We start from the raw sequence: 19,147 nt of genomic DNA on the forward strand, positions 1-19,147 counted from the left end.
TACATTTCTTTTTATAAGCACATCGTTTTATCAACCTATTGCATCTGCAGATTCTATTTGCAGGTCATTTATCTTGTACAGTATCTTCGTAGTGCCAAGTGTTCTCACCCTATTTACACCACATATTACCTCGAGTGTACTATCTTCACTTATTGGCATGGCATTATTGCAACATCAAAATGACATATCATTGTGCACTATATCAATAACAGATGATACAATATTATCTAAGGTATAAATGCGAGATGATTAACACTGTTGTCCACTACAGCAAGTACTTTATCCAAATTATCTTGATTGATTTGGAGTAAACGCACTGCCGCTTCCATTTGTGACAATTTCCAAAATTCATTATATGCTGCATAAACAAATCATTTAGAACAGGGGATTTGGACTCAAAAGGAAATCTGACAAATTCATGTCTTCGGACAGGAGAGAAAGATGTTGCTTTACCGCTGACAATGTAGAATATTGTAGCCAATGTTGACATAATTTATCAATGGAGTAAGTGATAACAGTGTGAGGGTGTGTGGAGAATATATGACGTTATAACGCATACCATTACAAAGCATACCTTTAGATCGCAGATTTTACAACGCAATTACCATTACAGCGCATGCTTTTACAACGCATACCATTACAATGTATGTTCATTCAAATATTTTTCAACTACTATTACAACGCATACCATTACAATGCATACTAATACAACGCATACCATTACAACGCATAATATGTTTTCATTGTTTTTTACTAAAATGTCAGTACTTTAATATATTTGCATCCATCCCCTGGGACGGGATGCAAGGGAGATAAGGGTTTTGGGTGGGGGAGATTATTAATACCCAGGTATTCATTTTAATACACTGGTATTTTTATAGTACTTATCCATTAGAATACCTGGGTATTAATAATAACTTCTAAAAATATGTATGAAAAAACAGCGATATTTACAGATATCATAGCATTTAAAAAAAAATAAACAGTAATGTCAGAGGCAAAAAGAGATTAAACATACAATCAATTGGAAGCACATAAAAGGACAGTCCTTCAACTATTTTTATTACAGACCCAGAGCCAGCATCTACTCAAAATGGCTGACATTCAGAGAAGAAACATCTAAACAAACATTTTTACCCAAGACAAAATAATTATACATTCAGTCATGGTATGAATCATGCGAAAAAACTGTTTCCAAAACATATTTTCTTTTAAATTCTCATTTACCCCCAAAAAACTTACAAAAGAAGCCGTCCACCATTTTGTGCGCAGTGGTAAACTGATTTCCATAGTGACCACACACAGCAGGAGTAGCAGGAGCATTTTTCCAGTTTTCCAGTTGAACACTGCCGGTATACAACCTTTACAACGCAATTTTTACAACGAACTACCATTACAACGAAACTTTTACAATGCAAAATCCATTACAACGCATACATTTACAACGCAATGTAAAGAAACAGGAGCCCCCTGGTGCGAATAGCAATCCTGGGTCAGGGTAGAAAATATATGTAAACCAAAATTCCCAGGCATGCACAAACGTTACTAGCAAGTACACATGCAGATAAGATTATCTACACGAACATTGAACAACTGCTTTCTCCAATAAACTTGGTTTTAATTTCTTTTAGGTATTCATAAAAAATCATACGATAAAACTGTTTTACAATGTTCAGGGGAAATGCAAACTTCATTGTAAATATACATAATTTGTCATAGATAAAAATTTCATTAAACACTATAAAAATGGATGGTTTCCTGTCGACGCGTTTCGACACGTGACTCGTGTCTTCTTCAGGACTGTACCATCGATATTCTGTAAAATGATAATTATGAGCATTACAATTCTTTTCGTAATGAAGCAGTTTTCAATCGTTCATTTCATGTTAATTGTACCGCTAGTCAATCTTTCATACATGTTGATGTACCGCATTAGTGCTCTAATACTTTATAGTGAACCCATTTAAATACATCTATTATTCTCTATAAACATTGGCATCCTTGAGATAGAACATAAACATGCTTCAAAGCTATTTACAATGTCAACATTTGTTGTATAGCATCCTTAAGATGGAGCATAAACATGCTTCATAGTTCTTCACATTGTCAACATTTGTTGTGTATAATCAGGATTTTCTAGTTGTTAAATAGGAACTAGATGATAAGCTAGTATCAGAACGAACTGGCATGGGTGTATACTGTGCTACACATATATTTTTAAATTCATGCAGAACAAAGAAAAGGAATTACCCATTAGGGATTACTATCGTATAAGTCTGCACAGTCATAGATGGAATTCTACCGACTGTACAGAATAAAACGCTAACATCAACCAGGTATGCAACGGTGTATTGCCCTGCGGGAAGAAGTATCCAGCATTGCATTGCATGGTATGCATACTAATCCAATGGTGGGTATGTGCTAAAAGAAATGAATCTTGAATGTGTATCTAAACCTGAATCTATGGGGTTATCTAGACATATTGATATTTAGCCTATACCTTTTCCTATTCTTATTTTGGAAAAAACACTCCTATTAGTATATCAGGGTAACTTTTCTATCCCCTTTATGCAGTAGCCACCTTTTAATTTACTTTTCATATTCCCACATTCAAGTGTCTCACCTTTTAGTGCGTCAAAAACTGACGTGGATATATTCTAGGTGTATCTTTTTAAAAACGGGTGAAACCGTAGGAGTGAGCAGGTCACAGAGATAAAGAGAGACTTAATATCTGTAATGATATATAAATAGTAAATGTCATACAACGTATTCTGTTTTACTGAAGATGGTACAAATGCATTACATTATGGCGCTGATGTTAGTTACCTTGAATTAGGTGATTCGTATTTAGTTGCATATATTGTCAGGATAATAAATGAAGTGTCTTCATTCAGTCTCTGGCTTATCTAAACGCTGAAAACACGCTGTCATCCGCCCGTTTTAGCCGACCCTGAAGTTTAAAACATTAGCTGTTTATGGCGTATATTTTCTTTTACCTAATTCTAAGATTAACCGGCACTGTAATTCTTACCGGCTTGGCATTATCGACCAATCTGCTCAGAGAGTTTGGCGTAGCACGTTGATATGCAGGGGAACGGCCAGGCTTAACGGAATGAAGTTCTCGTAAGTCCCGTGGCAGATAAGGTAAAGAAAGACTCTATGGTAAAAAAGGGCAGCTATAAAAATTAGGTAGTGATATCTCTAACCTCCCCCTAAACGTAATGGACATGTGCAATGTATGAACAATTCTTACCGGTGAACGTATATAGATTTAGTTGTTTGTCTGGGGCGGCGCAGCGTGAGGGTTGATAACAACAGCGTTTATCTGTATCATGAAACGAAGGGAGAAAGGATGTTACAACCGCGGGTTTGCAATCTAATCATTTTGCGAAGAGCGGTCAATGTTAAAGTTGCCTTTCTTTCTCTTACCGGTATGTCTGGTCTGTGAACCGCGTGTGCTGTCTTCCTTCGTAAGGTTAAGGTTCAAGTGTGTGATTACCCGGACCTTTTATGTGAACCGTCTAACTATTGGTAGATACAGCCCGTTTTATTTAAAGGGATACAGCGTCTTTTACAAGGTGCCGGTCATTCTCAATGATAACCTTCTAGGCGATTACATATTCATAGAGTTAGATTATATTATCATTACGTGAATGTAATGTTATATATCAAACTCTTGGGGTTAGGTTATATTTTTATTAAGTGAATATAACATTATATATCAAACTCTTGAGGAGTTTTGCATTTCTGGATTTGAGACGAACCTACCTTGTAAATATCATTTGACATTAGTTAATATGTCATGGACCGACCTCATTTTAATAATGCTGTTTGGACTCATAGAGATCTCATTCAGAAATAGTTGTGTTTTTGAAATATTATTCAAATTACAAGATGGCATTCGACCACGGTAAATCATTATTCAGGCCCTGAGAAAATGTCTTAAGCGAAAAAATCCAGAAGACTTCTTTCTTCTTTCTTATTTTATCGCCACCTGTATTATCGGGTGTATGTATTTTCTCAAGAATGCGCCATCTAATGTCAGTTGGAGCATGGCGATATTCTATGTAATGGCTCACTAAAGGGGAGGTCAATTTCCGTGTCTTAATCGCTGATTTATGTTCCGTCAGTCGTGTTCTGATCATGCGGGCAGTTTCGCCAACATACCCTTTATTGCAAGGACATAAAATCAGATAAACAACATTGCTTGTCTTACAAGTCCAGAGTTCCCTTGCTGTTATTCTGAAATCATTATGCATTAGGGTTTCTCCTGGAATGATTCCATCACAAGATTGGCATGTACCACATCGAGAGGTGCCTTTGTAAGCATCAGTACCTGTTATTGATTTTTGTATAAAGGGGGTTCTTGCCATTGGGCTGTCAAACCGCGATCTAACTACCAGATCTTTCAGGTTTTTATTTCGCCGATGCGCATACATCGGCTAGGCAAGTTTGGGTCTGGTTGAATCTGTATTTAATAGATGCCAGTTGGCATTAATAGTTTGTCTGATGGTGGCATTTAGTGTGGAGTGCTTAGTAATGCATACCAGTTTTGGTTCTTGTGTTGGTTTATTCTGTTTGAGGAGACTCTCTCGGTTGTAGAACCGGGCTCTCTTATATGCTTCTCGCACCAGACGTCGTGGGTATCCCCTATCTAAGAATTTTTGTTTCATCTTTATAGATTGTTGGTCGTAATCTTTAATGTTGGTGCAATTTCTCCTGACACGCAGGAATTGAGAAAAGGGGATTCCATCTTTTTGGCACCTGGGATGGTAACTGGAGAAGTGGAGGAGGGTATTCCTCGCGGTGGGCTTCGTGAATAAATCCACCTCCAGTTTGTTTGATTGATTCCTAATGTATATATCGAGAAATTCTACCTGGGATCCATGTACATGTGCAGCAAACCGAAGGTTACTGTCGGCCATGTTAACCCATTCCAGGAATTCTCGCAGAGTCTGTTCCCCATTGGTCCAGATGAAAAAAATATCATCTATAAACCGGTACCAATGGGAAACAGACTCATAGAAAGGGGCCATTTCATTATATATATGGTGAGCCTCAAAGAGGGCCATATATATATTCGCTATGGACGGAGCCATGGCTGCCCCCATGCTCACGCCCTTAGTCTACTGGTACATATGGTTACCAAACTGAAAGACATTTTGTAGATAATCTTATCTGCATGTGTACTTGCTAGTAACGTTTGTGCATGCCTGGGAATTTTGGTTTACATATACATTTACAACGCAGTCATTACAACGCATGACACTACAGCGCACACCACTACAACGCATACCATTACAACGCAGTCATTACAACGCATATCATTACAACGCATAACTTACCATCCAACACTTACCCTACTGTTGCACCCCCTGGAGTTAGAATAGTAATTTTTACCCCTACACTATCCAACACTTACCCTACTTTTGCACCCCCTGGAGTTAGAATAGTAATTTTTACCCCTACACTATCCAACACTTACCTTATATGCAATGTAATGTAAAGCGTTGTAATGGTATGCGTTGTAAATGTAGTATGCGTTGTAGTGGAATGCGTTGTAAAGGTAGTTTCAAGGAATTCGTTGTAATGGTATGCGTTGTAATGGTGTGCGTTGTAATGGATGTTGCGGTGTAAAAAATGCGTTGTAAAGGTATGCATTGTAAAAGTGTGCGTTGTAACGTCATACATCCAACACTGCCATCTACAGACCGAAGTGTACATTTAAACAGCTTCCAAATAACACCTTATTCTCAAGTGCTCATATTATATTTTTAACTTATTTACAGCTTTTACTGAATTTGAAAAGCAGCCCCAAATATACAGCAGATATTCACAAAATGATTTTTCCATTAAAAAGTATGTGAATAACAGCACTAAGGGGTCTATTATGATGGCGGGCAGACTTTGTCCGTCTGCCATCGCCCTGGGAAATGGGACCACCCGCTAAGGGTGCGGCGGTCCTGCATGGGCAATTAGGATGCACCCGTCACACTGGCGGGCACATCCCGCATTTTTTGCATTGTGGCGGGTGGTGCTGTCAGTAGCACCCGCCACAATACAAAAAAGGCATGTGTGCATTTGCATGCACAACGTGGCAGGCACCGCGTGGTGCCTGCCACGTCGGCCATGCCAATGCAGGGGGGTACCATAGGTACCCTCATGTGCGCCCCCATGTGCAATGCCGCCACGAAAAGGCTGCTTCCCGCTGCCATCATAATAGGGATGGCGGTGTCTAGCAGACACCACCAACATATTCAACACTTTTCCGCCCGGTCGACTCGTTGACCGGGCGGAAAAGCGGTGGTCGTTCTTCCCGTCCACTGCGGTCCCCCCGCCATCATAATATGGCAGGGGGAAATGGGAGGCAGGCGTGGGATGATATCGGGTGGATCGCCACTGCCATTCGAGCGGTGGCGATCCGCCCAACATCATAACAGACCCCTAAATGTTTCTCTAAGTAAAAAAAGTCATAAACAAGAAAAAAGAAAAGTACTATTTTTCTTTTGATATCAACAGAGATTGGACATACAGCAAAATCAAATACCTACCAAGAGCAAACGTTTACTGAATCAAATGTAAGTGAACAGCAAAAAATGATAAGAACAAAAAAAAACTTTATTAATCAGAAGTAATATATTAGAAGGCACTGATTAGTGATATATTTTAAAAATAAAAAATGTTGAAACCTTCATGACTGTGCCTCAGGTAACATGATCATGTAAAGTACTGGATGGTGGTAGGGGCAAATTTACTGTTCCTACTCCGACATGTGCTTACCTGAGGGAAAGTGTTGGATGGTGGTGGGGGTAAATTTACTATTCCTACTCCGACAGGTGCTTGCCTCAGGGAAAGTGTTGTATGGTGGTGGGGCAAATTTACTTTTCCTACTCCGACAGGTCCTAGCCTCAGGGAAAGTGTTGGATGGTGGTGGGGACAATTTTACTATTCCTACTCTGACCTGTGCTTACCTCAGGGAAAGTGCTGGATGGTGGTGGGAGCAAATGTACTATTTCTACTCTGAACTGTGCTTACCTCAGGGAAAGTGCTGGGTGGTGGTGGGGACAATTTTACTATTCCTACTCTGACCTGTGCTTACCTCAGGGAAAGTGCTGGATGGTGGTGGGAGCAAATGTACTATTTCTACTCTGAACTGTGCTTACCTCAGGGAAAGTGCTGGGTGGTGGTAGGGGGAAATTTGCTATTCCTACTCCGACAGGTGCTTGCCTCAGGGAAAGTGTTGGATGTTGGTGGGGGAAAATGTACAATTCCTACTCCAACAGGTGCTTGTCTCAGGGAAAGTGCTAGATGGATGTGGGGGCAAATTTACTATTCCTACTCGGCAGGTGCTTGCCTCAGGGAAAGTGTTGGTTGGTGGTGGGGGCAAATTTACTATTCCTACTCCGACAGGTGGTTTGCCTTAGGGAAAGTGCTGGATAGACATGAGGGCAAATTGATTGTTCTTAAATTAAAAATTAAAACTGTAAATTTCACATTTTCATTTCTGTTCTTTGTCAAGCATGCAATCAAACATGTTTTTATCTGCACAATTCTCAACAGATAGAATCATAAAACCCAACAAGAGTAGAGGAACACATCCACAACCACACTAATCCAAACAAGCCCTTCAACACTGAAGAAGCCAAATTATACAAGATAAACATGATCCAAAACCACAATTATTAATGTTTAACATGTTTTAAGTAAAGAAGCATTTGTTTTGAAAATATATCATTCTATTAAAAAATTAGCCTAACAAACAAAAGCAAAAGGGCTTTTTTCTAGCACATAAGCACTAATCTATTTCTTTGCAGGCTATTTGCAAAACTAAAACTTTTCCAAGCGAAAAACGTATAAGATTTCTTCACTTTTTCAGAACCAAAGAATCAAAAGCTCCAAACACAACATAAAGAACAACTGATAGAAAAATTCAAACAATAGCAGCATCTACACAATAACTTTCAAACCACACAACAGAAAAACCTAAGAAAGGTAACCTTTTTCATTCTGTCAGGTCTATCCAAAATTAACTTTTTTTTCGATCAAAGGTATCAAAGCAGCAAATAATTCCAAAGCAACATTATCAAGCCAATGTAATTAAAGTCTGGTACAATTTTGTTTAAAAAAGCTGTAAAAAAATAATGTACACTAACTATTCATGTGCAGGCAACAATTTATTTAAAAGCAACCACACACAAATTCACTAAAAAAAATCTCTTTTTCTTTTTTCTACAGAGAATGGCAGCAAGATAACAAGCCAACTATTTGCAATTAAGCAGGGGAAATAGACTTTTAAGTTACAGTGGCTATGTTTATTGTAAGGAGAGATTAACTGAGCCCAGGTGTCATTGGAGGTGTGTGCATTATTACTCATCCCATTGCACAGTCAGAGCAGTTACTCTTGGTGACACTGTTGAAATGACTACAAAGCATAACCACACTGCCTCTGCAATGGAGATAGAGGTAAGAGAAAATATAAATGAAATGAAAGCCCTGGCATCCACCTCCAATGAACCCTGTGGCTCAGGTTTGAGGGAGGTATCACAACACATTCCTACACATGTAGCAAGTTTTATGCCCACAATTCCCAACCTACGCAGAATTATTCAGCGTAAAAAACAGGCAAGTAACCCCTACGTGTAACACCCCAAGCATACTCTGATATTAACATTCCTCCTCAACTTACTGTAGCAGTTACAAATTAAACCTTTCTCTTGCATGACAACAAAAACCCTCTTCTAATCTTTAGCACACCCCGTAATCTTGTTAAGTTAGAGAGTAGTGATATTTGGATGAAGGATGGGACGTTTAAATCCACACCCCATCCATTCACCCAAATATACACTATTCACGCCTACATTAATCATGCAGTAGTGCCCTTAGAGCACAGTTTACTCCCTGATAAACAAACCTCAACATACACTGAATTTCTGTCAGTGATTAAAGCTAAAAGCATGAACAAAAGTCCTAGAAAAGTGTTAATTGACTTTGAATTACCTATGATTAACACAATTACCAAAATGCACACACATACCCAAATTCAAGGATTTTTTTCACTTTTCACAGGCTTATTGGCGAAAAATTAAAATAACACCCTTAGTTAAGGATTGCATATCAGACATGACTTTGCTTTGTTCCTCCTGACAGTGTAGATGAATACTACACATCTATTTCTGAATCTGACTATTTTACTGCATGCGAGGACATATTAGCACTCCTTCTAAATTACTTCGAAGACACATGGATTGGCCATCTAAGCCGGTCAGGTCGCGGGAGGAAGCCACGTTTCCATGTGAAAGTGTGGAACTGCTACTCGACCTGCTTAGAGGGAGGAGCAAAAACAAATAATGCCATAGAGAGATGGCACAACTCCTTCAACAAATCTATAGGTAAACCTCATCCTAACTTTATCATTTTTGGGAAATTTTGAAGAAGAAGCAAAGTTTCCTAGAAATGAGAATTTTGCAATCATTAACAGGTAGTCTGAACCCATGAATTTCTAAAAGAAGAAAAGAAATGTCCAAGTGACTATTGGGTGCAATTCAACAATTTTCGTTGATAGTGGCTTCAAACTACCTAGATAATATTGCACACATCCTACATGTCTAATTTACACTAATCCATAAACCACTTTACTTGCCTGGTTTGACAATACATTTCCCTAATTCAATTGGCATTTTTCTAAAAATATTTTACATAAAAAATTAAAAGTCGGGTCTTTATCCTTCAATTGTCTTCTTTTTTCAAATCTTGGACTTGGGTACAATCCCAAATTTCACCAAGAGTCTTGAGCAGTCCTTTAATACATAGGAAATAATCCATAATCCATGATATAAGCCATGGCCGAGTTAAACTCTTTGGGAAAGCCTTTGTTTTACAGTAAAATTGTGCTGAAAACTGTACTGTGCTCACCTACAAAAAACGGATTCCCCTAAAAAAAAATCCTGAAAAAGAATACTTGTTTGACAAAAAACGTAACAACAAATCCATTGTTGCAATCCTCTCTCGAATGATTTCAAGTTAAAAGAACCTCGAAAAATTAAAAACATTTTGAAAAAATCGCATGAAAAAAACATTGTTGAAATCCTCTCTCGCCTGAAATTCAGCCTAAGTCCCAAGAACCATATATCCATGTTTTAAAAATGCCCCAAAAAGTATTTCTGCAGTCTATGAAGTATTTGTCCAGGTTCCTTCACCCTATCCGGAAACTGCGACGATGCAATAACTTAATTTTTTTTAAAACTGTTGCATCAAAAAAACGTGAAAAAATATTGCTTTCATAACACTTTTGTTTAGTAGAAAAAGTAATCATTCTTTTAAAATGTTTCTATTAAACAAAAAGTGTTACGAAAACAATCAACCCGCCGTGGGCCTACAACTGCTCCCTGTTTAGGAAAACATTTTTAAGTTAAAACATACAAAAACATCAAAATACATGTTCCCTGATTCTTGCAACCTCCCTCCTCTCTCCCTACACTATACTATGCTACCCTTAATCTATTTTTAATAATTTAAATTTGCCTTACCTGGACGCAGCTCTTCCTTACTTCTGATCCAGACCGCGACGATCCTAGCAATGACGAAACTTACGTACAAGCGGCAACGTCATCTCTTTCTGTAAAAAGGAAAAAATGACAATTTCTCTCATTCACTTCAATGGGAAACCATGGGAAAACCTACAAAGAAAATAACAATTATATGTTACAATCCATTTCAAAATGTATGTTTATTCTATATAACTAATAAAGTTTTTATTTTTTTAATTCGGGTAATTTTTTTTAACTGTGTTACATTTTTTTTTTAAGTAAAAAAATTACCTACAATACAATTAAAGTGCCAATTGGTTGTTCTGTTAACTATTAAATTTGTTATTACTTACATTTATGTTTTTTTTTATTAAATCTTTTTATTTTCAAAGAAGAAGAACATTAAGTGCAGTCACACACAAGACTTATCATTGTTACACATTGTATACATAAGGAATACACAGGAATCAAAAGGCTGGCGCATCACTGTAAAGCATGGGTCTAAGTCCATTTCCCATTTTACCGAAATCATCAATCAATTAGCTCGTCAACAGTGGGGAGCATAGGGGGGCTTGCATATGTTTCCCCTGTATGCATTCCATTTGGACCACACCGCCACCCACTTCCTCGGACATCCCCTGGCCACATACACCGTCTTTTCCTGAACCATGTCTTTCTGCCATGCGTTGAGTGTTGGTGGTGTGGCAGCCCCCCACATCCTTGCAATGTTCCTCTTTGCTATCGCTAGGCCCAACGTTGTCCACAGTTTGCCTTTCGCTGGGAGGTCCGAGGGCTCCCAGATGCTAAGGAGGCACCTCTTCGCCTCAGATCGCAATTCCACCCCCAACACTTCCCTCATACAATTGAGTATCCGCGTCCAATAGGTCTGTATCTCCTGGCATTCCCATAGTATGTGTAGAAAGGTGCCTACCTCCCCACGCCCCCTACGGCAGAGTCCATCGTCGCTTCGCCCCATCAGGACTAGCCTGGTACCAGAGATGTACACCCTGTGCAGGATTTTCAACTGGATCAATCGCAATTTAGCCGATGTTGCTATCTCCCTGCAGGACGCCAGCACCTCTCGCCATTCCTCGGCATCAATCTCGAGTCCGTCTGTCTCCCATTTCCCTCTAAGGGCCAGTAATGGATCCGGAGTATGATTAATGAGCTTCTTGTATGTAAGCGATATGGCCTTCTCCTGTAGGTGGCCCTCCAGTAGTCTATCTTCGAGTGGTGATTACTCCGGGAGGTGCATCCCTGGAGGAATATTGGCCTGGAGTGCATGTCAAACCTGCATGTAACGGAAGTGTTCCTTCCAGGCTAGATCATAGGTGCGTTGAAGGGTGTCGAATGATAGTACTCCCTCTCGCCCCCATAAATCTTTGATACGAGATATGCCTATGAGGTCCCAGTTTCTAAATACTTTTGTATGGCTAAGAGAGCCTAGCGCCTCTGAAGCCCACAGGGGTGTTGCTAGGGTGAGTCTACCAGCCCAACCCAGTTTCTTTTGGACTATATGCCACAGCTGGACTGAGTATTTGGTGGGTCCCGAAAGGCGGTACCTTCCCGGCCTGGAGTAGAGAGCCGTCTCGAAGTTTCCACCCGGAAGAAGCCATTTGTCAATCTTGTACCCTGGATCATTCCCCGCGCAGTACGTGCCTTGGTTAATGGCCGACAAATGTGCCGCCCAGTAATATTTCCGGATGTCCGGGAGGGCTATCCCTCCGTCAAACCAACCCAATGTGAGCTTCTGGAGGGAGATACAAGGCACACCAGTCCAGAGAAGGTCTCTCTGGGTAGCCTCAATAGTGGCGAAATACTTTTGCGGGACTAGGTCTGGGTGGTTTTGGAGGGCATATAGGAACCGTGGCAGCGCCATCATTTTATATAGCGCTGCTCGGCCTAGCAGCGATAGCGGGAGGTTCTTCCAGATTGCGGCGTCTCGCTGGAGCCATTGTAGGGGTGGCAAGAGGTTCCGCTCGTATCTCACGGCACGGTCCTTCAAAATGTAAATTCCGAGGTATGTGAAGCCGTCACTAGCTATTTGGATCGGGCAATCATCCGGTGTCCGTGGGGGGCACCGTAAAAGACATACATGAGAGACTTCCCCCAGTTAATGCTGTATCTGGAGTAATCTCCGAACCTCCTAAAGATAGCCAGTGCTGCAGTAAGGGACTCATGCGGCGGCGTAAGGTACAGGAGGATATCATCCGCATATATAGCGAAATCCTGTCCTCCCAGCCGTCAGTCCACCGTATCCCCTTCAGGGAGGGGGTCTGCCTAATCCAAGCTGCCAACGGTTCTAGAGCCAGAGCAAAGAGCAGGGGTGAGAGGGGGAATCCCTGTCTCGTCCCCCTCCCCAATGTGAAAACCTCAGAGAGTTTATTATTGACAACTACTTGAGCTAATGGTTCTGTATAGAGGAGTCGTACCCAGCTAACAAAGTTAGGACCGAACCCCAATTTCCGAAGTAAGGCCATCATGTACGACCATTCAAGGGTGTCAAAAACCATCGCTGCGTCCAAGGACAGCACCACTGCATCCTAGCGCAACCGGTGGCAGCATCCCAGCACCCCATGGAGACGGCGTAGATTAAGTGCCGTGTTACGATGAGGCATGAAGCCCGATTGGTCCGGATGTACAAGGGTATGGAGGACCGGCTTGATTCTGTTGGCCAGGACCTTGGCTAGGAGTTTCGGCTCCACATTGAGCAGTGATATCGGTCTATAAGAGGCACAGGACTCTCTGGGTTTCCCCGCCTCGGGGATAGCAACGATGGTAGCTATCCGCTGGTCCTGGGGCAGCCTACCTTGCTCCCTACTATTCTCGAACATTCGTTTCAGGTATGTACCCAGGCTGTCAGCTTTGAGCTTGTAGAGCTCAACAGGTAGACCATTTGGCCCAAGAGCCTTTCAGAGACGAAGGTCGTGAATGGCCTTTACTATCTCGTCCACAGTCAGAGGTGCTTCCACAGTCTCCTGTTCTTCCGCGCAGAGGGTGGGTAAGACAATGTCATCCAAGAAGGCCGCCGTATCTTCTTCCGACCTTTCAGATCTCCTTGTGTATACCCTTTTAAAATGTGATGCAAACTCCTTGACAATCTCGTGTGACTCTCGTGATAACGGTCCCTGCTTCCACCTTAAGTTCAGCCACCACCTTCTGAGCGTGCCATTTCTTATCTAACCATGCTATTAATTTACCTGCCTTATCTACCTGATTGTATAATCTACCCTCCCTGTCCCTCGCCAATGTCTTGGCTGCATCAGTAGCAAGGTCCTTGTACTCTGCGGCCTTCAATTGGAGGTGGTGTACCGTGTCAAGGCTCCCATCACTCTGCGTGTACCCTCTAGTACCCGCAGGTCAGTTTCTAAAGTCACCAGTTGCGCCTCTCACTCCATGCGGCATCCCGCAATCACCGAGAGGGCTTCTCCTCTCAACACCGTCTTGAAGGCCTTCCACAAGACCACCCCTGACTCTACCGTTCCCACGTTTTCTTCGAAGTATCGGTCGATCGATTGAGTACGTTTCTTTTTGGTATCCTCACCCTTTAGGTGCCATGCGGCGATTGGAGCCACACATCCGACCTTCCGGTTGCCAAGTGTTATGTGTGCCCAGAGAGGGGAGTGGTCTGATATACCTCGCGCTAGGTGGGTGACCTCACGGATCGTTGCATCTTGGTGCATTGGTGCGAGGAGGTAGTCCAGGCGTGAAAGGGTGCGATGTGGACCCAATAGGAAAGTGTATTGTTTTTGTGTCGGGTGTTGGAGGCGCCAGAGATCAACACATCCGAACACCTCCAGAAGGTTGGGAAGCCATCTCTGTCCTGCCCCAATGTCTCTAGCTGGCTGTCTATCTATTTGACCGGAAACAATTGCATTAAAGTACCCACCCACTAGAAGTAGCCCCTCTGGGAGGGACAGCAGCATCTCCCCAGATCATGGTATGATTGCGTTTGGAGGCCCGGTGGAATATACCAAAGTGAGTCTACGACCCTCCCATTTCCCAGAAATCGCCGCAAAGCGCCCTAGGGGATCTACGTCTGTGAGGTCCACCACAATGGGAAAGTTGGGGCGCAGAAGGATTCCTACCCCTCGGGACCCTGATGTGAAACCGGCATGTGCCGCCAAGGTGTACCCCCATCTGTTTAGTGCCTGACACCTATTGCCCCTCAAGTGTGTCTCCTGCATTAAGACCGCATCTGGGAAGTGTCTCTTAACAAACTGTAGCACCATACTCCGTTTAAGTTTGTCCCGCAACCCATTGGCGCTCCAGCTAATCAATTTAGGACTTTTATCCCACTTCATAGCCATGGACACTGTTTCTTGCCAATTTGTTCCTGTGCTCCCTATGTCTCTGTTTCTGAACGTGTGCCTGACCTCGGTGTGACCTTATCAACCTGTCCCCCCACCCTCCCCAACCCCTCTTTGCTCCCTCACCCCCCCTTCCCCCATGAACTGGTGTCCCCCCCAACCACAACAAACCCCCCTCCCTGCTTCCCTGCCCTTTAGGCTTTGAACCACCCACATCCCCAATTAGCAGAGCGCCTTTCGCCCAGAACCCTCCCCCTCCCGAAAAACCTTTCCAAAGAGGAGCGTGCGACGACACCAGCTACGACCGCCGCCCACGCCCATCCCCATTGAATACCAATGTACTACTAAGGCTTACACTCCTCAAGGCTTAAGTTTCAGTCATTTCAGGTCAGAGCCTGACCTTGATTAGTCAGCGTTGCACCCATCTTGGGACAGTACATACCCCAAAATCACAGGAGAGAGGGGGGGACCACCCAAAACTCACTTCCCTTCATATCTAACGCCACATGTCCCTTCATGGTGGAATGGTTTCCCCCCCCCCCCCGCCAGGATCCCCAGAAAAAGCAGGACCCACACTCAAGCAATGGAACCCATAATACGTTACAGTTCGTAGAGGTCGACTTCAGCAGGTCCATCACAGCTAATGCTCAGCCGCCTCTCGTAGAGTCCCCCATCGAGGACTGACCGATCTCGGCCTCCAGGAGCGCTGGCTCTGCCCATCCACATCCGATCTCCCGGCCGTCGATCCTGGAGACACCTCCTGATTGTCTGTCCAGCTTTCTCCTTCCGTCCGGTCCTGAGCTCGTGGCGACTCCCTGTCGAGCCAATCTTGCACATCCGACGGTGTGGCAAGGAACAAAGATTTGCCCCCCGCTAGGACATTGAGCTTGGCAGGAAAAAAACATCATGTATCTGTCTCGCAGGGCTGCCTTTACGCCTGCGAATGAGCACCTCTCTCGCTGTACCTGAAGCGTGAAATCTGGGAAAAAACAAATCGTGGCGTTTTCGAATTGTAGGTCCCCCGACTGCCTTGCTGCCTGTAGGATGGCATCTCTATCCCTATAATTCAGAATCTTTGCTATTATTGTCCTGGGCGGCGCCCCCGGCTTGGGTTTAGGGATAGGTGCACGGGGGGGGCACGTTCTATGGTGAAAATATCGGACAGGCGTTTAGGCTTCAGGCGGTTGAGGATTAGGTCTTCCAGAAAAAGTTCCACGCTGGGCCCCTCGGACTCCTCCGGAACGCCTACCACGAGTATATTATTCCTGTGGGCTCTCCCTTCATGGTCACATTTATGGTTTTAAACATTTTATATGTCTATTTTTGCAAACTCATGTTGTACATATGTGCTTTTTTCATTTTAAAAATGTATTAATATACTTTTAAAAGATTATTAATTTTATAAATTATATTTTACATTTATATTAATTTATTAATAATGGGTTATAATTATACCTTGATATCAAATCACCCCCCACCAAAAACACCCTGAGTTTGTCTGCATATCACTTTTATAAATTTTGATAATTAAAATTAATGTAACAATTTTACAATAAAATAACTTACAAATTAATTAACAAATAATACTCAAGCATAAAAAAAAATACCTGAGTATCAATACACTCCCACACCCACAACCCCTGTTTCCCATGCATCCCGTCCCAGATGATAGGTGCAAAAGCCTTTTTTATTAATTTTAGTAAACAAATATTTTAATAATTATCAGTAAATCTAAATATCAATTAATTCTCAAGTATTAAAGTTGATACCTGAGTATTAATACACTTCCCCACCCAAAACCCCTGTTTCCCATGCATACCATCCCAGAGGATAGGTGCCAAAGCCTTTTTTTTAAATGAAAAATAACATTTATTTTAAAATATTCTATTATTAAAAATAAATATCAATTAATTCTCAGGTATTCAAATTAACACCCGAGTATTAATACCCTCCCCCATCCAAAACCCATGTTTCCCATACATCCTGTCCCAGGAAAAGCACATTTGATATATTTTAAATAAATGTTTTATATTTTAGCTATATATTATTTTTATGAAAAATAATAACAACTAATCTTATTTTTAACTACACTCAAGTATTAAAAAAATACATGAGTATTAATACACTACCCCACCCAAAACATATCCTTTTAATTACTTTTTATGATATATATATTTTTTTTAAGCATATATTTCTTTGAGCTAATAGAAACCAATTTAAAATAGTATGATTTTGAGTCCGAAGCATTATAACTGGTGAAATAGGTATATTTCATCCTTTGTGTTTTTGAGCTACCCTGAGGTGGAGTTCAGCAATGCTCCCATTGAGTATTGTGTCTAGGTGCAAAAGCCTGACCAGAACAGAATAACAATGGGCATTGTTGTTTGACCTTGTCAACCGTGTTCAGACTAAATCCCAGCAAGCACAGAATGCAAAAACAGCAGCAGGTTCTGTGTGAAAGTACAGCATGGCATGAAGCAAAATACATGTGTATAGTAACGTGTTCAAAGCAGAGAGCAGCGTACTACGTGCTCAGGTTTACATAAGGGAAAAAGACATTGGGCCTGCACAGCCCAGTCTTCCATACTTGTTTTAAATGTTTTATCTTTCGGATACCATGGCTCTAGCCTAGGAGGCCATATATAGTCTTTAATTGGCAGGTCAAGCTGCACCTCTACCGGCGAGTGGTCTGATACACTACGCGTCACATGCGTGGCCAATCTAAACGTACCTAGGTGGGTAGTCTGTGTTATCAAATATTCCAAGCGAACCGGACTCACATGTGCCGTCCAAAAATGCGTAAAGTGCCTAGTTTCAGAATGTTGATGCCGCCGAACATCAGCCAGCCCAAAGCCAATATAAAATCTGCAGTGGGCTCAGCATCCTACCTGAAGCAGCCCCTCCCACAGCTCCCCCAGCTCCAAATTAACTACATCATTCATATCTCATCCCATAACCAATCTGCAGACTGGCAATTCCAGAAGCAAGGGGTCCAACAGAGCAAACAAAGGTGTATGTAATTTGGGAGGTGTGTATACGGAGCACATTTTGAGTACGACCCTTCCAGTTCCCACTCACCACTACATATATACCCAGAGGATCTGCCCACGTCCTTACAGGGATAAAAGGTAGAGCCTCCTTACATAGACCATGCACCCCTCTGGGGCCAATTAAATAGCCTGGATGCACCACCAGTGTATATCCAAATCTGTCTCCCGCCTTGCAATGATATCCCCTGACGTGGGTCTCCTGTAACAGGATCACATCTGGGGCATGCCTCTGTATACATTGGAACACCACTCGTCATTTTATCCTATGACAGAGGCCATTTATATTCCAAGTCCAGATTTGTTGTGTTTGTCATTGCAGCCCTGTACTCGGACTATAGAGAGGGACACCACAGTGACTGCATGAGCCACAACCAAGGGTTTGGATCCATTTGACCCTATGTTCCCTCCTGGAGTACAGTAAGTCATCAGCCACCACAGTAATCAACCACATTCAACCCAAATAAAAGCATACACAATGCTACTGAACATTCCCCAACTTTTAAACAAGTCCCCCCACCCTGCAACCCTGCTAGATAGGTTTTCAACTACCAACCCAACTTGCAGAGTGCCTTTTGCCCAATCAACAGCATCTAATAACAAAAGAGGGGGGTGTCTGTTGGCCATAGTACCCCCGAGTACCTGCCGAGAATTACCCAGGGATCATAATTTAATAGTATTACTGTACCTCTTTCTGCAAATGATCAAACATTTAAATCCAGAGGTCTAAGGAATTCAACTGTAAGCTAGATCATGGGGCCAGAGATACTTCAACCCCTACCCAATTAGTTCCATCATGTCAACAACCCCCAGGTCCCCAAGCACATGCACATTGATCCAAACAGGAGCCACATAACTTCCAGTCCCATATAACAGAAGTGTGTGAGTAGACAGGAGGACTACTGTATTCCAATCAGGATACCTCAGAAGCCAGCTCTTAGATCTGACTTCCCCGAGGATCATCAGATGTCATGTCTAGTGTCCAGTGTCCCCCCGATCTCTTCTAGTCTCCTGCCCACCACCTTGACCAGCCACACCAGCAGTCTAGCCAGTCCCAGGACTCCTCAGGGGACCCAAAATGTCATGTTTTACTTTCTGCAATCACCCGGAGCCTGGCGAGGAAGAGCATCATGTACTTGAGGCCTCACTCCCTGAGTTCTTTTTTCACTGCCTCAAAGCAATGCTGGTGTCGCTGAACCTGTAGGGTAAAATCTGTAAAGAAGCGGACTGTGGCATTTTTATAGTGTAGGTCTCCTCGTGCCCT

The sequence above is a fragment of the Lissotriton helveticus genome, chromosome 9 (assembly GCF_964261635.1).
Source record: "Lissotriton helveticus chromosome 9, aLisHel1.1, whole genome shotgun sequence".
Classification (NCBI taxonomy): Eukaryota; Metazoa; Chordata; class Amphibia; order Caudata; family Salamandridae; genus Lissotriton; species Lissotriton helveticus.